Consider the following 20,305-nt stretch of genomic DNA (forward strand, 5'->3'; position numbering starts at 1 on the left):
TGTCAGTGTGGAGCCGTGCTGCAGTCCCGGTTGTGTCGCTTTCCTGCCCGCTGTTTGGCTGCTGTTGATTCCTGCTTCCTGGGCTATTTTCCTCCCGAATAAGTTATTGCTGCTGTAGGGAAGGTGTCCCATTGCTCAGGGCTAGAGCGGAGGGGAGCGAAGGGGAAGTTTCTTGGGAAGCACTCCCATTGTGCTCAGAAAGAAAGTGGCTCAGTGTCCTCCTAATGCATCTCATTTCCCCTCTGCCCTCTCTCCCCTGCTAGGACTCGGCAGATCTTGGGAGTTTCTTGCTGCATTAATTTACTAAACTAAAAAAAAAAAAAAAGGGGAAAAAAAAAAGAAAAAAAGGAGGGGGGAGGTGGAGAAGAGGGAAGGCAGAGGGGAGGGGGTAACTCAGCCCCTCCACCATCCCAAGGCCCTCCTCTTAGCTGTGCTCATTGGTCTCAGAGCTGAAAAAACTACTCTAGGACGTGGTTGGATAAACGCATGTTGTTCAGCAGAAGCTGTTAACCTCTAAAGCGCTGATACGTTTTGGTTTATTTCAGTTTTTTTAACCCGAATCCCTGTCTTTTTAAGAAGTCTCTGAAATCGTCTCCCTTGACAGGGCAAGCGTAACGTGCCTTAAGTCTCCATCTCGTGGAAGATCTGCTTGGCTAGCAGTTGCTATGTGTTGCTGTTGGCTTTTAAGGAACATCTCAGTGTTGTTGGTTGTGTGTTGTTTTTTTTTTTTTCCTTTTTGTTTTCCCTTTTCTCTTTGCTTTATTTGGTTTATTTTTTTTTTCCTTTTGCATTTGGTTTTGCAAAGAGATTTGGCAAACACCAGACCTATCAAGGCCAGGGCAGGTAAGGAGCATTTAGCAGTTTCTTATCGCAGCTCCAGCACCCTGGGCTCCGGCTGTGCTCACAGGGTGCTGAGTGTGGTGGTCGGGGCGGGGAAGAATGGGCTTCTTAGTCACTTTCCCAGCATGTCGTTCTGCTCGGCTTCTCATCAACTTCTGAGAACTGAAATTAAAACTTAGGTCTCCTAAATAATCTAGGATTCCTTTCTTCTCTCTTGTCCTGGTGCAATGGGATTTTTCTTCTTGAAGTTTCATTTTGTTTACTTGTCCTGTGCTTCGCAAAACTCCCCATGGCAAAGAAAGAGTCGCTTTTAACCCCTTTTTAGCTGTTTTTAATCTATTCAAAGGCTCATACCATCCCACATTGGGACAGTGGATGTGAAATGGACTGATTGCTCTACCGTTATGGTAGCCCCCCAGGTTAGGAAATAACTAAGCTTTTCTTCTCACTTTGGGTTGTATCTCAAAGAACCTTACAGCCATACTGAAATTTACCTGATGTTTTTGATCTCCTGTATTTACTTGTTTTAAAGCAACATCTTTACTTAGCTAAGCAGACAGAACTATCCTTTCTCTTGTCATTCAAAAGAAAAGGGAAGAAAGACTTGCTTGGCTTCTAGCCATTGATACAGAAGGAGTTTAATTTAATTTACTCCAGCTACTTGGTATCAATGTCTAGCTAGATTAATAATGGTCTCTGATTTCAACTCATGGAGATTCCTGGGGATGCGATTCCATGCAGCGTTTCCTGCCTGCTGCTTGCTGGCTCCTCTCTGTACTTTCTCTCCTGATATTTATCCCCACATGGATGAGCCTCTGTCATTGTGCTTTTCCAGCCCCCAGCATGCTGACAGACCAGAGGAGGAGCTCCAAACTGGGAGTGTTAATAGGGTCCTCTCAGCAGGAGAGAAATGGTGTTTCCCTGCATTTTTACTGGGAAGCAGGACAAAGACCAAGAGGCAGAATCATGTTTTGGCATCTGTGGGTTAAATCTAGAGGCTAAACAGCCTTCTGCTCCCTGAGAAATCGGCTCTGTAAGAGATACAACTGTCTCGTGATTTCTCCCTTGGTTGTAAGCTTGATCTTCTTTATACCAAAGGAATCTGGGCTTGTCTCCTTTTGTCCCCACTTGCTCTCCTTGCACTACTCTGGGTTAGGGGAGCAGAGTGGCTGTGCGTAAGATCAAGAAAGCAGATGAATCTTTTTGTGTCTATAACATAAAGAAGCTTCACAGTTATTCCTGTCAAAGGGTCTTAAAACTGCATTTCCCAGGGAAAGAACTTATCTGCTTTGCTGTCATCTGTCCTGTTGATGATGGTGACTGAGTGATTTGTGTGGACCCAGGGATTCTTCCACTGGTATTCGAACACTTCTTAGTGGAGAGAAATTGGAGTATTATTTACTTTGGCATTTGGGGAAACAGAGGCAAACCCAGGTTGCAATAGATGTTGGGAGCAGGTCTAGGCATCAAGATGATTTAGGTCAAGGAGTAAAATCAAAGGAAATGTAAATTTAAGGGATGTGAGTTTAGTTTTTCTTGTCTTATCAGGAGGACCCCAACAGTACCTGCACGTTCTGCCTCATATTCTGGCTAAAACTTTCCTTGTTGGTATCAGTGGTTTAAGTTTGGGGTTTTTTTGTTTGTTTGGCTTCTTTTTTTCATTTGTTTCATTTGTTGTTGTGGGGTTTTTTTTGTTGTTGTTGTTTGTTTGTTTTTCCCTAGGGATATCTGCCTCTGAACTGTATGTTCTTGTACCTCCCCTTGGTGCCAAGACAGTTGTTGCTTGCTTGCCTTGGTACAGTGCATGCTGCTTGTATGTATCAGACCTCGGTCAGGGTGGCTCCAGATTCTTGGAGTTCCCATCCTCTGATTTAACCAGATGATCCAAGAAACAGCCAACCAACACCCACTGAAACCCACCTATAGGGATATCCACGGTGAAGTTACCCATATTGGTTCTATACAGTGCCTGATTTTTAGTTTCCTTTTGCTATCCAAGAAGCTAAGGGCAGATAAACTGGAAATCAGGTCTGGAGATCTAATAAGGGCTGGAAGTCAATTTTATCGTGGTTATTGTAAGTAACCCTTGTCATCAGGTACTGCTTGGCAGGACTCCTTTTCCTGTATCTGTCCTGGCTTGCTCTTGGATTGGGTTTTAGCTGTCTGCTTGGTTTTGCTGCAGTGTTTTGTGATTTTGGGAAGGGTTTACTTGCCAGATCTCTAATTTTTTCAAGCAGAGTCCAAATGGTTTTGAAAGGCATTTGTCTTTCTCTGGTGGCACTGGTACAAATGACAGAGTTGAAGATAACTGATCGTGATGTCAAATAAGGCTCTTAAAATTAGAATTACCTGCTGTGTGTTCACCTTGTTGTAGTTTTTATTAGTTTGTTTCAAAGTGGATGAGTCTCGTAAAACTCACTGTAGGTGAAGTTGTCTGGGAAGCTTCTGTGTCATCTTCTTTCTGGGCTGTGAGTGATGGATTCTATTCAACATAAGACACCACAAAGACAGTTATTGCAGAGTAACTGCTGGAATAGGATAAGATGTCCTCTCGTTTAAGAGGTCAGTATTTCCATCTAAACTTTCAGGAGCAGGTGAATATTTTAAAAGTTGCACCTGACAGTGAACTGTCACCAGTGCAATAACCAACAGATGGGAGTGAATTCTGTGCAGTTTGAGGCTTATCTTGTTGGAAAGGAAGTTGCTGAGGCTGCAGAATTTGGACTGAGGACACTTGTTCTATGAAAGAGGGCTAGATCTTGACTCTGTTTTATCATAAGTATCTCATTACTGTATTCACTCCAGGTGAATTTGATTTTTATCCTTCCTTATGACGATTCAAACCCTTCCGTTAGTACTGATGGCTGAGGACTCTGTAATGACTTAGTCCAGCCAGTGAAGCTGGTATTTTTCTTGTTTTTTTCCACTTGTTCTTAGTGTTTTAGATATATGGGCAACTGGTTTTCATTTTTTTTCAGGCATCACTGGCTTCTGATGTTTTCTATACAATATCCTCGGTGATGTCGTGGTTTGCTATTCTACAAATGCTGATTACCAGAAACAGGATATGGCAGTAACCAAGAATGGGCCATTAGGTGGCTGGTGGGATGAGATGCAGCTGTGGAGGGAGATAAAGGCAGGGACATGACAAAGAATTTGAGAAATCACACTTTTGCCTTTGGGTCTCTGGGCATGAGGGCTAACAAAGTTAGAAGTGAGTTTTGCCAAGACAATGAGGGTTAAAACCTCAAAGGGTATCTGCAAGCTATGACTCTTTAAGAAGGAGGAGTTGCTGTAATACATTAGTGGGTGAACATTGTACCCCCAGCGCTGAAATGTGGAATTGCTGCAAGATCCCCTGAAAGCCAAAGACACATAGACTGAACACAGGGATGAGTTGAAGTCATGGTTAATTGTATAAGGCAATTGTACAAGGTATCATCTCCTGGCCTATCTCTTCTCGCAAAAGCTTGGTCACCATGTCTGAGGCTTTCCAAATTTTATTCTTCATAGAGTGACAGGTAATAAATAACAAAGAATAGTTTAATGATATTTATTAATTACCAGATAAAGGCTGAGTCTGACCCACAGCAGAGTTACTGAAATGCACCTATAACCATAGGTTTCTGTTTCAGTACGTCTTCTCTTGACTCCTTGTACAGCAGGAGAAGATCAAGCCTTTTGGTAGGAGGGATCAAATCAGACTTCTCAGGGGAGGCAACAGGAGCCATGGGAAACACAATGCTTAAAGCAAACAAACAAAAAAAGCATGATGCTTTTAATTGCTCTTTAGCACTCAACTAAAATTTGGGGACAACTGACAAAAAGAGTGTGCATGAGGAGATATATGATGTAATATCAGGTGTTATATCCATCAGCAGGTACAAGTCTTTTGTGGCTGAAAAAAATCTACTTTCTAACTATGCCCTTTTATTTCTTCGTTCTTTTTCTAGCTATGAGAGTCAGGGGATATCTGCTCCTCCAGTTTCCTTCATGTGGTTCTTCCCTGATTCTTTCCCTTTGAAGAATGTAAGTGAATTTCTTCTCTTCTCTGAGAAGAAAATCTTTCAATGTTCCTGGTAGTCTGTGAGTTCATTTTATTTTTGATAGTTGATAGTATCACAAGGGGAGCCCAGAAGGCCTTGGAAATCGCTCTGTCCTAAGAATTAACCTAAAGCCTCATTCACAACTGCAAGTTGATTTAATTCTAGATCTGTTTTTTCATCTCTTGATTTTACAGCAGGGAGAGCTGGTTTAGTTTCTTTTGCTTGCATCTTTTAAATTAAAATTCTGATAATAAATTCGTATATGGGGGGTAAACTCCTCATGCTGAACATGCACACACACTGCCTTCCTTCTCCAAATAAATTGCAGGATTTTCAGTGAAGAAGCGGCGAGCGTAGCAGTAAAGTACACTCAGCGTATCTTGGGAATACTAAATCCATTATTGTCAGTTTGTTCTTTGGAGAATGGCTAATGAGGAAACAGTGCCCCAAGAACTTGGATTATGCTTCCTAAGACAAAGATTCAAATTGCTACAGCAGCACTACTTGCCTTTTGACACTGAACAAATGAAAAACAAATTTTAAATTAAAATTAAGTTCAGGGAATTTTACAAAGGATTCCATAAAATAAATTGTTATTCGGTTAACTTCCGTGTCTAGTAAGCCATTTCTGTGCAAGGTGGTTCAACTAAATACAATTTTCTTAGAAACCTGAGAACCTGGGACACTTTCTTTTTTCAATAATTGCTGGTAAATAACACCATCAAGTGTTCCTACAGTGTTTTGTAAAGTGTTTAGTCAAGATTTTTTACTGAAAAGATACACAGATGAAAGAGAATTCGCTGGAACCAATGTAAAGGTTCATCTTATCCTTATTTCCAAAAATATGTTTAAAATTAAACTCTGGTGAAAAGTTTAAAAAATTCTGCTTTATAAATTCCAGGGGCCAGACAGCTGTCTGTCAACTACGTTTTTTTGTATTTTTTTTTTTTAAGCTGGAGGAAAACTTAGCTTGATACTTTGATGAGCCAGGGAAGGTTTTTACAGCCATGCACATCCACCCCCACAAAGTGTGTTGTTGCTATATACAATATTTGTGTGTATTAGTTGAGTAGAAATGTCCTGTACAGAATTGCTGAGGCCTCCATATCCTCCTCCTTCCCTACAGGCTGTGCAGGTACTAATTTGAAGTGCCCACATGGTGCACCTATGTTTACTTCCCTGTTTTCAGTGGCGCTCAGCAATAGGACAAGAGGTAATGGGAACAAACTTGAGCATAGGAAGTTCCACCTAAACCTGAGGAGGAATTTCTTTCCTTTGAGGGTGGCAGAGCCCTGGCACAGGCTGCCCAGAGAGGTGGTGGAGTCTCCATCTCTGGAGACATTCCAAACCCACCTGGACGCGTTCCTGTGCTGCTTGCTCTGGGTGACCCTGCTCTGGCAGGGGGTTGGACTTGATGATCTCCAGAGGTCCCTTCCAACCCTATGATTCTATGATTCCACTAGGGCACATAAGCTTTCCCTTCACGTAAGGGCATATATACACTGTATGCTGAATGTCTTAAATGTGAAGATTCCTGCCCTACATTGTTCTCTGCACAAAGAGCAGTTATATAGATTGTCCTTGACCCTCACACTCCTGGGCAATATATTTCTTGACAAGTAGATTAGGGGTTGTATTGATTTCTCATCACTGGAAACACAGCCCCCATGAGTCTAGTGATATCCAATCTGTGATCATAGACTCTTTGGAAGTGGTGTGGAGCACCGTGCTGGGATGACTTCATGACAGACTATATGTTTGCAGAAGGTCAAGTGAAGTGCTTGCTGAGTGCAGCATTTTGGTCTTCCTGGCCTGGATGTGTGTTTTTACCTCCTGTGTTAGGTGCATGAATCAGGTTAAGGCAGTAATCCCTGAAGAAGAGGAAATAAAGAAGAATGGATGGTCACTTTTTTTGCCCTGGCGGTGCTGATTTATTAATAAATTTCCGTGTCTCATATGTTGTATAATGACACTTGACTTGAGCTGTGAGTAGTCTTGCTGCATATCATAGGCTTATCACTGTTATAATTTATGTAGTGTTCTGTGGTAAGAAAGCAGCATGGACCTGGTAGCCCTAAGGAAAGTACACTGCTGCTTCCGTTGGACGCTTGATTTGCAGGTCAAAAGTTAATTATTTTCTGACCTGTTCAGAACAATTACCAGGCGATCCCAGAGAACCCAGAACTACTATTTCTGTCAAAGATCTTGGCCAATAAAATTTTTTTCGTTACACTACCATAGGAACGAAAAAAATAAGCCAAATTTGCTTTTACAGCTGGTCTTACCAGAACTTTTCAGGTGCTGAACATCACTCGTTTGTTGGAAATATTATTTTAGCTTTTGGTTTTGTGAAGCCCATTGCTCCTTCCTTAGCAGCCCTCAAGTACTGTGGGAAATAAACTTTCCTACCCCATGCTTTGCCTGTAAATTAAAGAAACCATCTATTTATTTTGAGGTAAGCCGGCCTCTTCATTCCTGTTGTTGTGGATTTAAAGAAAAAAAAAACCCAACAAAACAAAACCCAAAAAAATCTCAAAACAAAATGAAAAACAACCCAACAAAAAGCTATGAGAAAGAGGGAAAGAAATACATTGCATACTTTCATTCCTTTATTTGTCTTGTGAATTCAATGGAGTGGTGTCTCCCACACATGAGAACTGGAACCCTTTAGAGGAGAACGTTGACCGCAAGCAGCAGACTCAGAAAGCAAATCAGGAGACAACAGCCAGTGATGCTGAAGTGGCCCCTCGGTGTCCATGTGTTTTAGACACTGAAACATCCTCTTACATGCCCCAATTCACTCATAGGACCAAGTAGCAAAATTTATCTTTTGGAGTGAAAGAAACAAACTGCAGCCCTTTTTTTTTTTTCTTTTTTTTTTTTTTTTTGGCTTTTGGCGATGGTAATATTTGCATGTCAGACATCTAAAGGATAAAAAGAAGCCCTGTAGGATCCCTCTTCTTGTAATGAATAAAAAAGGTCTGATCCTCCATCCACTTCAATGAAGCTTTTTGACTCTGAAGGGAGGTACGGAACTGCTCTTGCTAATGATCTCGGTTTCCAATGCACTAGAAAGTGCTGATAATAGGGCAGGTTTTCACATTGCATTAGCAGAAGAATGGGCTTTTCACCTGTCTGAGATGCCTTCAGGTTCGATAGCACTGCTGAGATGTAATGTATCAGTAGGGACCTCTCTCTGGTAGAACGTGTTTCTTGCTTCAGCGTCACTGTCCTTTTGAATTGTCCAAGTGAGTGGATGCATTTAGAGGTTATTTTACCCGTGAGGGGTGGCAGCTCTGGCTGCTTCACTGCATCCAAAACAGTCATTCACTAGTGAAGTAAGCAGTGATTTTGAGAGGCCATTAGGCAAAAAAACTTATTACCCAGCTGTATTTTATGTTATTGTTTGAAACTGTGGCCTTGTGGATTTGCAGAAATTTACTTAAGCATTACTGACTTGAGCTAATTGTTTGGTCTTCATAAAAACATCTTGCTTTTACGCCTCTATTTCAGGCAGAGAGCTGATGTAGGGTTGGGTTACTACGGGCACTTCTGCGCTAGGTTTATTGAAATCCTACTGGAGGTGAATGGTGCCATTTGAAAATCTCAGCTGGCTCGTGTGCAGGTTGAGATGCTTACCTCACCTAAAATCCTTGCCTCAGGTGCAGTATCTCATGCCTCAGGTGAAAAAGAGAGAAGAGGGATTTTAACATATTTGCCAAGTAGCTTGTTATTGCCTTAGGCTATGTACTTCTTTGCAGGTTGCTGTGTTAAACCCTATGACAGGTACAAGCCCTCTTTCATGCCACCTCTCAGTCTACTGTTTGCCCAGGGCTTGGGCAACGTTTCCTAAACAGAGAGGTTGTGAAGCTTGTTCAGTATGCTCTGTTTTCCACATTTTGTGTGATACTATTGATTCACCAGTTGGAGAAGGGGATCAGACAGTGTGGACTACTCATTGGATTCAGCAAAGGGAATTTGGCAGAGTCATCTTTGCTGACCTGTCCTCTGCCGAATCTGAACGGAGGGAAAGCTCGTCTTTGATGCAAGCTTGTACATGCTCTACTTGATCATAGCACTTGATGGGGCTCCTTCTCTAAATGACTGCTGCCATTAATGAATGGAATTTCCTGACTTTCCTAAGATACTACCAATTAAAGACCTTTCTCTTGCACAGGCAAGAGAAAGGATATGTTGGAGAGGAACGCTGAATCTCCTACATCACAATTCCTTTTGCCTTGACTGCAAGATTGCTTTTTCTACCAGAATCAGAATTCTCTTCCCTCCTCAAAATATTGAAATAATGGTGGGTTCTAATGATTCTCAAGGCAGACGGCTTCTGTGTCTACAGTTCAGCTAACACAAAGGCACTAAAGTGCTCCTGGTTACAAGTTTTGCAGTATTGTTCTATTGCTGCCTTTACCTGCTGCATGCCTAGCAAAGATGAAAGTTGCAAAGCCTTTGCAAATCCCAGCTAAGCATCAGTGGCCTGTATTTATTAAAAGGAATGGAAGCATAAAAACCAGGATGTAAACAGAATGGATTTTTTTGGTAAAAATATGCTAGGTCTAATTTTTTTTTCCAAGCATCAATACAATTCCTTATTGTAAAGAAATTGGAGTGTTGTCATGCATTTCCTTTGGACAAGTCAGAGAAAAGAAATTGCAGCCCATTCAAGATGTTGCACCATGCCAGCATTTTTCTTTTATATAGCTTTCCCTCCCCATGAAAATAGTTCTCTACCAAGGGGATCGAATTGGACAAAAGTGATTTATGTAGGCTGTGCAGAGAGAAAAGGCTTTGTTAGGTTTCAGGGAAGACGTGGAACACTGAGGGTGAGAAACAGCTTGGCTGAGACATGGGGAATCACAATCCTCTCATTAAATCTCCATGCCTATGACCAGACGTGGCCTCACTTTGCATTTGCTGCTTGATTACTGAATCTATGAAGCTGTCTCCTGGAAACAAAAGGCAGTAAATCAAATCAATGGGCGTCTTTCAACGGGAACCGAAGAGGCTTGTGATGTCGTATTCTCCTTTGGTTCATTGTCTGAACGTAGCAGAGCTAAAACCTGTCCATGCACATTTCTGCATGCGCAGAGAAGCGTAAAAATAACTTTTTAACTCTTTACGTAATGCGTCATGGTCCAGGAAAGACTCCTCTCTATGAAATGCAATCTCCTTCTCTTATCCCACATAACCTGTCCATGGTAAAATCGACCCCTACAACTGGTGGAGAATTTTACTTCAGCATTCTTTTTTTTTTTTTTTTTTAGGTTGGTTTTTTTTTAATTGCTTACACCATCTTGGACTGTGACAGGGAGAGTAAAGCGGGGAGTAGCGCTGGCTGGAAGTGGTGTAATTCAGTGTTATGGAGAAACAACTGTGGTGACCGTCATCTGACTTCTGTGTAGGCAAAAACGTTGGAGATATTTCTGGTATCACAGTCTTTGTATTCATATTATTTGAAGTGGAAGAATTCTGTCAAAGGGCCAGAACTTACGTACTGAATTAAATTTTGAGAGCTTTATTGCATAGACACTAACTATTCTAATGCACTTTTCTTGGTGTTTGAGAGCTGGTTGAATTTTCTGTGAAGGAATAACCAAAATATTATTGTTTATACATATATATATGCGCACACAAATAACGTAATATATATTTGCGTGTGTGTGTATGTATGTGTATATATATACGTACGCAATCACACCTGCATGGGCTTTCTGGATAGAAAACATAAACTTGAAATCGTAACATCTTTTGTCTTTCTGACACATGTTGTGGAAACTTGGCATAACATCATAGCTTGGTAGCATGGTATGTAATCCATACATATCGTCACACTGTGTGCAGTATGGTATGTAACGCAGAGAGCAATTCTGTATGTAGAAACACTTCTACAGGTTTTGTAGAAACTTCTGCCTCTAACTGCCCACCAAAAATGGGTGGACGTTTCTTCCTTTCCAGAACAGTATTTTATTGTACCTCCAAGTGATCCTCGGGAGTCTCTCACAGGGGAAGTGTTTGCAAATCTGGGCTGTGTCTTGTGTCCCATCTCCAGGATATGCGTACTCGTTCCTAGAGATGTTCAAGAACTTCCCAAGCTTCTTTCTCCCACGTAAAAGCACCGTCCATCTCTTCAAAAGACCTTTATTGCTTCTGGACTTTTAAATTAGAAAACAATCCTGTTCTGAAGTCTGTGGCTGCTAGATTGCAGCTGCCCTACTTGTTGAATTTCTCTGCACAACTACTGGGATCAAGAACTGACATTCAGATCTGAACCACTTTGTGGCTTCCAGAGGTGAGCTGTGACAGTACTTACTTTATCTTTACCTCACATACAGACAGCCTTCGCATCCTGGGGATGGGCTGCTTCTCATTTAACTGACATTCCTGGCAAATCCAGGGAATCCTAGATAAGTCTCTCGCAAGTCTCAGCATTCCAGAAAGCCCCAGAAGTCTTGACTGTGACATCTTGAAGACTGTGCAGGAATGATTACATCTGGGTGTGTCTTTACTGTCCTAAGAATTTGCCCAAGCAGTGGTCTAATTACAATTGAGTAGAAATTCGTGAGAACTTCTACGAGGCTGTGGGAAGCAAGGCTTATAACTTGGCTGAAATTGGACAGACCTCCCTGGGAAGTGCAAGAGGCGCATCCCCCAGCCCTATTGAATCCAAATCTTCACCCAGAATTGCTGCGAACAAGGTTAGTGCACATATAAATTATACAGAGGGATGCTGTTTTAGCGTTGGTGAAACTACATATTATCCCCAAAACGTCTGCGCTGTTTTGGTGGGAAGCTAAGGAAAAATCCCGTATAGAAAACGCCATAACAGCAGAAGGCGGTCAAAGTAATAAAGAGATGAAACAGGGTGTTGCAATGGACTTCAGGCAGCCTGAAGTACAGGCTCTGCTCCTGGCACTGGGTAATATGATGTATTGTCTTGCAAATTCTGGTTAATGCTACATCAGCTACCTACAGAGGGTGTGTGTGTGCTCCTGGATAAAACCTGAGACCTCTGGGACCTTGTCTGTTAAACAGTTTGTCGGCCCGAGGAAATGGCTCACGGGGCAGAGCTGTGTATTAGAAATCAATACGGCTGCTCTTTCCTTGTCCTGGCAGAAGAAGGGAAAGCTCGTGGGACGGATTTAAGTTCTCTCTGCTGAAAAAGCTGCTGCATCCCGAAAAGTTTTGAATAAATGCCGTGTGTGTGAAGGTAGTTCTGCATTTAATTCAGATTTTATAAGAGGCTTGTTGTACACTAAATAAACGCATCTTGATTATAAATAGCTTATTAACTGTTAAACATGTATCTTATTTCATAGTTTTTAAATCTCATGATAATACTGTTTAACTAGTATGATGAGCTGTCATAGTGAATTGTCATTGGCCAGATTTTCTCAGTGGTGTTGTGAGTATCTAAATTAAGTTATCCTTTTACCACCAAAGCCCCAGAAACAGCCATTTACTTATGGCGTCTTCTAATAAACCAAATAATGTAGGTGCTCCTTTTAACTTGGCTTGACAGCCGCAAAATTGTTTTGCCTTCTGCCCAAAGCCCTCAGTGACACCAGCTGCTCAGACTCTCCCCTGGGGCTGGTGCTTTTAGGAAGGAGAATCTCAACTGTCTCCCAGTGGTCTCTGAGAAAGCGCAAGTGATTTGGGTGTGGAGTATATTTGACAGATTACCAAACTGAAAATTTGGTGGTGAATTGGGGTTTTTAATAGGGAACAGAACTTCCTGCTCTTCTGGACTTGTGGCACCTCTGGACACTACTGTTAATGAGGACTCAGAGCAAGGACTTGGAGGAGTTTGGCTGTGGTGGTGCACGGGTTTTTGCATGGTGGTATGTGCACTGCTGACGGTAGCATGGGTACTTTCTGCCAGCCCTTGTGATGCTGAATGCAGGTGACGTGTCTGATGAGTCAGGTCTGTCCCTAAATGCCCCTTAAGAATTCAGGGCTAGAATATCACAGAGGACATGGCTGGGAAGGGAACTAGAGCTGCCTCAGGGCCAACATGTGTGTTTCTTCCAGTTTGGTTCTTGGACCAGAAAAGGATCATGGGAATGGAATGTGCGTGCATTCCCACGCTTGCATGTCTATATGCTCTAATATGTTGTGTGTGTGTGTATTTCTCCCTGGGAAATAACATCCCCCAACCCCACAAAAGAAATGGAAAGAAAGAAAGTCTGTTGATTTATGCTGCCCAGTAAATTACTTAGGTGAAACTTTACGCGTGTGACTTGTGCAATTCCCAATTACCATTCCCAGCAGAAGGAAGGAGAATAGCGGAACCTGCCTTGTTGGTAAGATGGGAGTTAATAATCAGTTTAATTCACAATCTCCGGCTCTTCAAAGGAGTTGCTAGTAAGTGTTTGTCTTCTCTTTCCCTCCCACTCCTTTCCCCTAGGAGCTAGTGAGAGACACAGACAGCACTGATAACCGAAGCAAAATTGTAAAGGAAAGAAGAAATCCCCAGTGGAAACTCTTTAATCTGCCTCTGGAAAGGGCAATTTGTGTTAATAGGACAAAACTGTAACGTTTAATATTAATTATAGGGATTTGGGGAGGAGCATGTGAAGGATGGAGGCAGAGAATAGACCGGAGGGGAAGGAGGGATCTGATTGCAACAGTCTCTTGCCGCAGTCGAGCAGCCAGATGAGGCCAGTCCTTTCCGTCAGCGAGGGGAAGCTTGTCCAGACCTCCTGTCAGTTGAATTCTGGCAGCAGAGGAGCTGCATGTGTTGCAGACAGACCCGCTTTCTTTGTGCATTCCTGAGGATGATGTCAGACACTGCTGAGTTCTGTCAGTAAATAATAGGGTGCGTAAAACATGAGGAAAAGTTTGTGGGTTGGGTTTTGTGGCATGGAAGTCCCTGTTTACTTGGGCTCGAGAGTATCTCAACACACACAGCCTTAAGCACGTTGGAAGCACTGTAGTGAATCCAGCTTTAGCCTGGGCTTCTGTCTCAAACGGGTGCCAACAGCGAATGCTGAGTCAGGGGAGTATGAAGAGGGCAAGAAATTCAAGGTACTGCCTGAAATCTCCCACAAGGTTTCTGAAGAAACGTGTGTGACAAGCCAAAGGGTGTAAGGCAGAAATCCCAGCGCTCGGACGGATACCCGCTGTTATCCCTTGGCCCCTTTTGTTGTGTCGCCTCCCACTGCTTACTGCTGCTTTTCGTTTGCATCGGGGCACTTTGAATTGGGAGGCGTCGATTTGCAGCTACTACTGCGTCTCTCTGTGGTCATGTTTATTCCTTGTTGGACGCCTTCCTCTGTTTGAACGCTTCCAAAAACCCTAATGGCATTTAGGCCCAACTCCCATACGAACACACCAAGGTGGATTTAATAATTAATGGCTGTTCAAACCTTTGCATTACAGTTGAAGTTCTCGGGTTTTGGTCAACAGGGGACATTCAGTCATGCCCTGGGGCAAGATGAGCACACAGAACATCACTGACTGCTAGAAGAGAAAAGGAAAGGTGGAATGAAGGGAGTCGGCTGGTTTGTCCAGATGACCCAACACCCAGGGAACCTGACTTTGCACGCTGACTGCTGCCTCTAGGTGTTCAAAACGATATAAATGGTGGGAACAAAACTAGGTTTAACAGTGCATGTGGAGTTTAGGCTACGTCACCACATCCTTCTGAGTGGAAACAGCCTTCTTCAGCACGTTACTACCTCAGGGTTTCAATGGGCTATTTGATTATGTTTAGCCAAACACCTCGGAAGTGGTTGCCTTCCAACAGTCACATCTTTCAGTTCTGATCAGAAACTGGGGCACCGAGGGGGGAAAACGCTCTGGCCCAACATATTTAATACCCTGGAGTTTTTCCTTTGAGTTTGGATCCCTTGGTGGCATCACCTCATGCCTACCATGAAAAGCTTGTTTCTGCTGCAGTGCAAACATGCTCTTCTTTGACTTAGTTTATCCCATTGTGAAAAAGATATTTTTTTTTTTTTCATTTAGTAACCTAATAAAACACAGGTGTTAGAGACCTAATATTTCATTCAAAGGCCAATCTGTGGGTGGTTTGTGGGACCAATATTGAGCCAAAGGATGGTGTGGGCAGCTGAACTGGGCTGGCAAAAAGCATCACAGGCGCAGAGCAAAGGCGGAGGAATGTGCCTGAGTGTAGCGGTAACTTGTCTCATGCTCATCTCTTGCACACTTGAATTAATGCAGCCCTATCAGTTTCAGCTCTTGCTTCCGCTCCTCATGTGAACGCTGCATTTACCTGCCATTTTTTTTTTTCCCCAAAGTGTGATAAAACGATGATAGGAGATTTAATTTCCAGAAAGGGACACCCAGGCAGGCAGCAGGATGCCAGCTGTTTGGTAGATTAATGTGGGAAGGTTTCCTATCAGACGTTCAGAGTCTCTGTTACAGATAAGCAATTTTTCTTTAAAAAATAAAAATACATATAAATGCCCCTTTGCCAATGAAGCATCTTGGTGATGTTCCATGATAAGCAGGATGAACACGAGCTGGATTTCATCTGACCTTTAAATTACCTCCATTTTATCAGCTCCATTTTACCAGCAGCTCTTCAGAGAACGAGCCCCTACTCGGAATTAATAGATTCCTTCATTGCAGGAATCTGACGCAGGCCCGTGCATAGCCCAGCCGGAGTGCGTTTTTCCAGAAAAGATTGTGTCTGGAGCAGAGGAGTACCCTGGTATGTAGGAAGCGTGCTTAGTAGGGTTCGTTTTGCTCTGATTTTACCTGTATTCCTTATAGAAGAAAGTTCATCACCAGCAAATGGTGACAGAGGCACAAAACCCTTATTCTTTCTTCTCTCTGCACTGTGGACCTGTGGGGGCAGGAGATGGACTATCTCCTTAGCATCCGAGAATGAATGAAAATAACTTCCCAGATTCGGGAGGTAGAAATCAAATAACTAGGTGTGTGAAGAGGCTGGATCTGGGGATTTGTAGGGAATGATGCCGGAGGTTTCTGTTTTCTGCGGTGCCTAGTGCTGACTGACCTCTGTTACGCACTGCCGCGGCTGACTTCTGCAATAAAGGTGGCTGGATGTGGGAGGAATGGCAAGCAGACTGGTGTTGCCCTTGGAGTCAAGTGGTGCACAGGGTCTCTTCCTCTCAAGCTTTCATCTGCCTCTTGTTGGCACCTTTTCTGGGATGTGAGCAGCCCCCGGGAAGCATTGAGGCTTTGCCGCTGCCCTCATACAGCAGTTCAGATCCAAGCCATGGTGGTAAATACAATTTTAATTTCACAGAGAGATTGTGTCCAGGGGATGAAATGATGCAGAGGAGCTTGCAAGGACCAATCCTGCTTGCCTGGCCACAGTGGAGCTGAGGGTACGTTCTGTGCCTGTGCTGGTATTGAATTTCGGTGGTCTCTCATCAGGAACAGCCCTTGGGATCTGTATGATACAAAAAGGACATGAGGGGCTGGCATGGGTTTCCAGCCAAAAGTTGCTTCATATTTAGTTGAATGCTTTTCCTGACTGACCTTCTGTTGTGTGATTAATCACTGGTGTATGCGTGGAGAGACGGGTTTTTTTATCTAGACTGTGATTTGTCACATCAATTCCCGGCAGCCTCATCTATGTAAAAATTAAACTTTTTAAAAATTGTACTATTAGAAAACCGCAGTGCGAGTCATGGTCATAATGCCACGTGTTTTCTTTCACAGGCATTTTTAGATTGATCTATGTATTTGTATGGCAGGATGTCACCTCTCTGGTTGTCCCTCCCGCCTTGGATCACTAAGGGCTGCTTTAAACAATGCTGCCTCTGTATTTGGCGAGGAAGATGGGGTTTTATAATGGAGAAATATCCTGTTGATAGTAGTTAATCTCCTTGTTTAAAAAAGAATAGACCCATTTCATCTTCTAATTTAATGATAAATTGCAGTGATTCATCAGGGAAGGAGGGTTTATTAATAGAGAGGATAATAAATGGCCTGCAGAGAGAGATGAGAAAATAGTTTTGTCAAATAAGGGGCTTAGGGGGAAAAAATGCAGAGCGTGAAGTCAGAACTGAAATCTTCAGAATCATTGTTATCTCTCTGTACCCCACACATCACCACACGGACCTTCTCTCCTTCTCTCAGATTTGCTATTTTAGGTTAGATGTATTCTGTAAATGATCCAAGAAGAGAAATATCTAGGGATCCCCCGTATGCTCTTCAGGTCAGCGAATGTGTCTCCAGATCTAGAACAGGCATGAAAATATTCTGAGAATATTCTAAGTGAGGGGAACCGAAACCATCTATGAATTTGGGTTGAATTTCTTTCTGACAAAGCTTCCAACTATAAGTCGAAAAAGCCAAAATACTTAATTTTTCACATGGAAAATGGAATCTGGAATTCCGGGGTCTGGCATCCGCTTTGTAGAGACAGTGCAGGCTAAGTCATCCATGTAGTGATTTCCCCCCAGTGGGATTCTTCTTAGATTCAGGTTCACAGTAACTTGTCAAGTTTAACATCTGTCTCTGCAAATGCCAATTAAATTTTCTGGGGACCAAAATTGGGAGTGAGCTTTTCACAAAGTCACTGAAAAGTCCTTGTTAGGAAATTTTGCTTAGGTGTGAAGATATAGTCCTTATTTCTCCATGTACAGGGGAAAAAAAAAGGAATCTGCATTTCCTCTTATCCTGGCTTGGGGTAAAACTGAACCAACTTTCTCTTCAGTAATTTTATTTCTTAGCTAGGCCTCTTCTAACTCTCTGAAATTAACAGCATGTTGTGTCTAAAGCGGTTTGTTCAGAGCGATAAGACCGTTTGTGCCAAGGAATGGTGCGCACAGAGGCTCTTGCTCATACTTATTGCTATAACAACCAAGGGCAGCTAATTTCGTTATTTGCCCCGTTAGAGGGTCGGAAGCGGAAAAGCGTAGAAGGGTCCCACCTGCAGGGAGGAGAGGACGGGACAGGTGACTCAAAATTGACCAACAGGGTACTCCATCCCATCTGCCCCATGCTCAGTATAAAAGCTGAGGGACCAAAGTGTCAACGCTCTTCTTTCAATGGCTGACGTCTGAGGAGGCCCCTGTCTGTTCATCTGCCTTTGATCCCGATCCATGTGTTCCCGACTCCAACTCTGAAACGCAGTTCCCACCCATCGCTGAGTCCCGCCTGGGACTCCCCCAGTGCCTGCTGATGACGTCATCCTGGGAGCTTAATATAGTTTTGTATATACTGTACCTATTTCATTATATTCCTTTTTATTCTATTATTAATATTTCATCAAAGTAGTTTAGTTTCTTCTATACTCGTAAATCTCTTTATCTCTCCTCGTCCTCTCCGTGCACGAGAGGCTGGGGGGGAGCATCTGTCACTGGCCGCTGGCCAATTTGGCCAAAACTGCGACACCTCTTTTCTGTCAGGGCTTTTATTGAGTGAGGGACAGGCAGAAGCTGTTAATCTTTGGCGAACATCTACCCCTTCAAGTCTTTTGCTTCTCTCAGGGGAGGCTGAGGTGGAACGTTTTTCCTGTAAGCCGCTTGAAAGATTTCATTTGGCAGATAAACAAGATGCTTTGAAGTTTTGTTTTGGTGAACAAAATGCTAAGTTTTGATAAGACTTGTGCTGTCTTTTTCCTGTTTGGGCCAGCAGCTAAACCAGTTCCCCAGCACTGCTCTGCTTTCCAAGCCCCAGTACTGGTTCTGAACGGAGAGGCTGGCGGTAGCCCAGTATTTCTGCCTGCCACACTTGTGAACTGATGAGTGATCCTCCTGGTGCTAGTTAACAAACAGTTATTAATCATGCTTGCTTTTCGTATCCTTTGACAGAAGGAAAAGGTTGGGAGGCGCAGTACTCTGCCTCTCCTTCCCTCAGAGGAGGGGAGAAGATGGGTCAGGCAGAGGCATCACCTGCTGCGGCATGGGAAAGCTACCCATGTGTGTGATGCTATTTAAGGAAACATAGATTAGAAGAGGGGAGGGAGAGGGAAAATCCCTCTATTAACGAACTCATTAGTGCCGGGAAAAGTCAAACCAAATTGCTCTTCAGAAAAGCACTGTCTAGCTGGATTTATTATTCTCTGTAATTAAGGCCAAACCAGGATGGAGTGTGGTACAAGCAGGGGTTGAGGGAGAAAAAGTGGTCTATTCAAAGCCTAATTACTCAAGTTGAGAAGTGGCACTTGCACCAAAGAGGGAATAACGTCACAATGCTCTTACCTCGCCTAAAGAGCCTGTGCTTTGCTTGTAGGCTGTCTGTGGATCAGAAATACTGGGAGGGAAAAGGTTTCCAGGGATTTGAGCACGACAGGTGGGAGGTAGGACGCCTGGATGTGTTTGTACACTGACACTTAGACCGCACCTGGACCTACGCTGGGGAGGTGCGTATACATCTTCGTTGAGTCATATGGACTTAGCGGCAACACTAACTTTGGGAAGCATTTACAGGCTGGCAGAGGTCAGAGCTGGACATCCTCAGCGAAAAAAAAAGAGAGCCTTGTGTGGACATGATCCCAAGCCTCAGCCACAGCTACTGTTGGATATCGTATACTTTTCAAGGGAGGTTCTTCCCTGTTGGACTTCAGCTGAACGCTTAGTGCCCTGCGGTCACTGCCTTGGTACTGAGCAGCAAGGAGGGGAGCAGAACCTCCCGTAGCAGGGAACACGCATTTGGGCTTCGTTTGCCCGAGCTGAGGAGCCTGGGCTGAGCTGCCACTAAAGTCATCCTTTGCAGAAACTGATGCAGCAGGGAGAAAAAATGGGTTCCCCAAGGAAAACAGCCGTTTAGTTGAGTGCCCAGGAGAGCCTCTGAAGACTACACTAGTTGCAAAAGCTTTTGTCCCTGCTTCTTCAAACACAGCCGCTTGGAGCTTTTCTTTGAGAGAGGCTTTTTGGTGTGTTTCTTTCAAGTGGCAGGAGTTGTGTGTTTGAGCCGCAGGTGGCCTGCTTGGAGTCGGAGCAGAGCTGTGTTTGTAGGGGCCGGGCAATTCGAAACTCCCTGAGTAGAGAGGAAACATCAGAGACATTTTAGGCTTATCTCTGCCAGGATGTGGCCCCGACTTCGAAACCACAGTGCAAATTTAAACCGCTTTCATCAAAGAAGAATAAGCCTCTCTGTGAAGAGCTGCAGCTGGCTTTAAAAATGACGTGGGTTTTGGGTTTTTTTTTAATGTAAGTTATTGATCACAATATAATCGGCTTAGTTTAGTATAAGTATTCTGGAGTTTAGCAGTCTCTGTTTAAAATGCATTTAAAGCAAATAAGGTAATAAAACTTAAGCTGGTATCACTATTCTTCTCCTACCCTCCCATCAGTATGCAGTCGTACTCCTCATCTTGCAAATCTAACTCACGCTGTCCTGTGGAAATTTCTAACCATCCCTTACACGTTCACTTCTAGCGTGTTTACTTCTCCATGGGGCCTCAGCCCAATGGCCAGCCATGGCTACCGCAGCCTGAAGGCCCTGCAAGCTCTCCTGGCCTG

Source organism: Chroicocephalus ridibundus, chromosome 11 (assembly GCF_963924245.1).
Source record: "Chroicocephalus ridibundus chromosome 11, bChrRid1.1, whole genome shotgun sequence".
Taxonomy (NCBI): domain Eukaryota; kingdom Metazoa; phylum Chordata; class Aves; order Charadriiformes; family Laridae; genus Chroicocephalus; species Chroicocephalus ridibundus.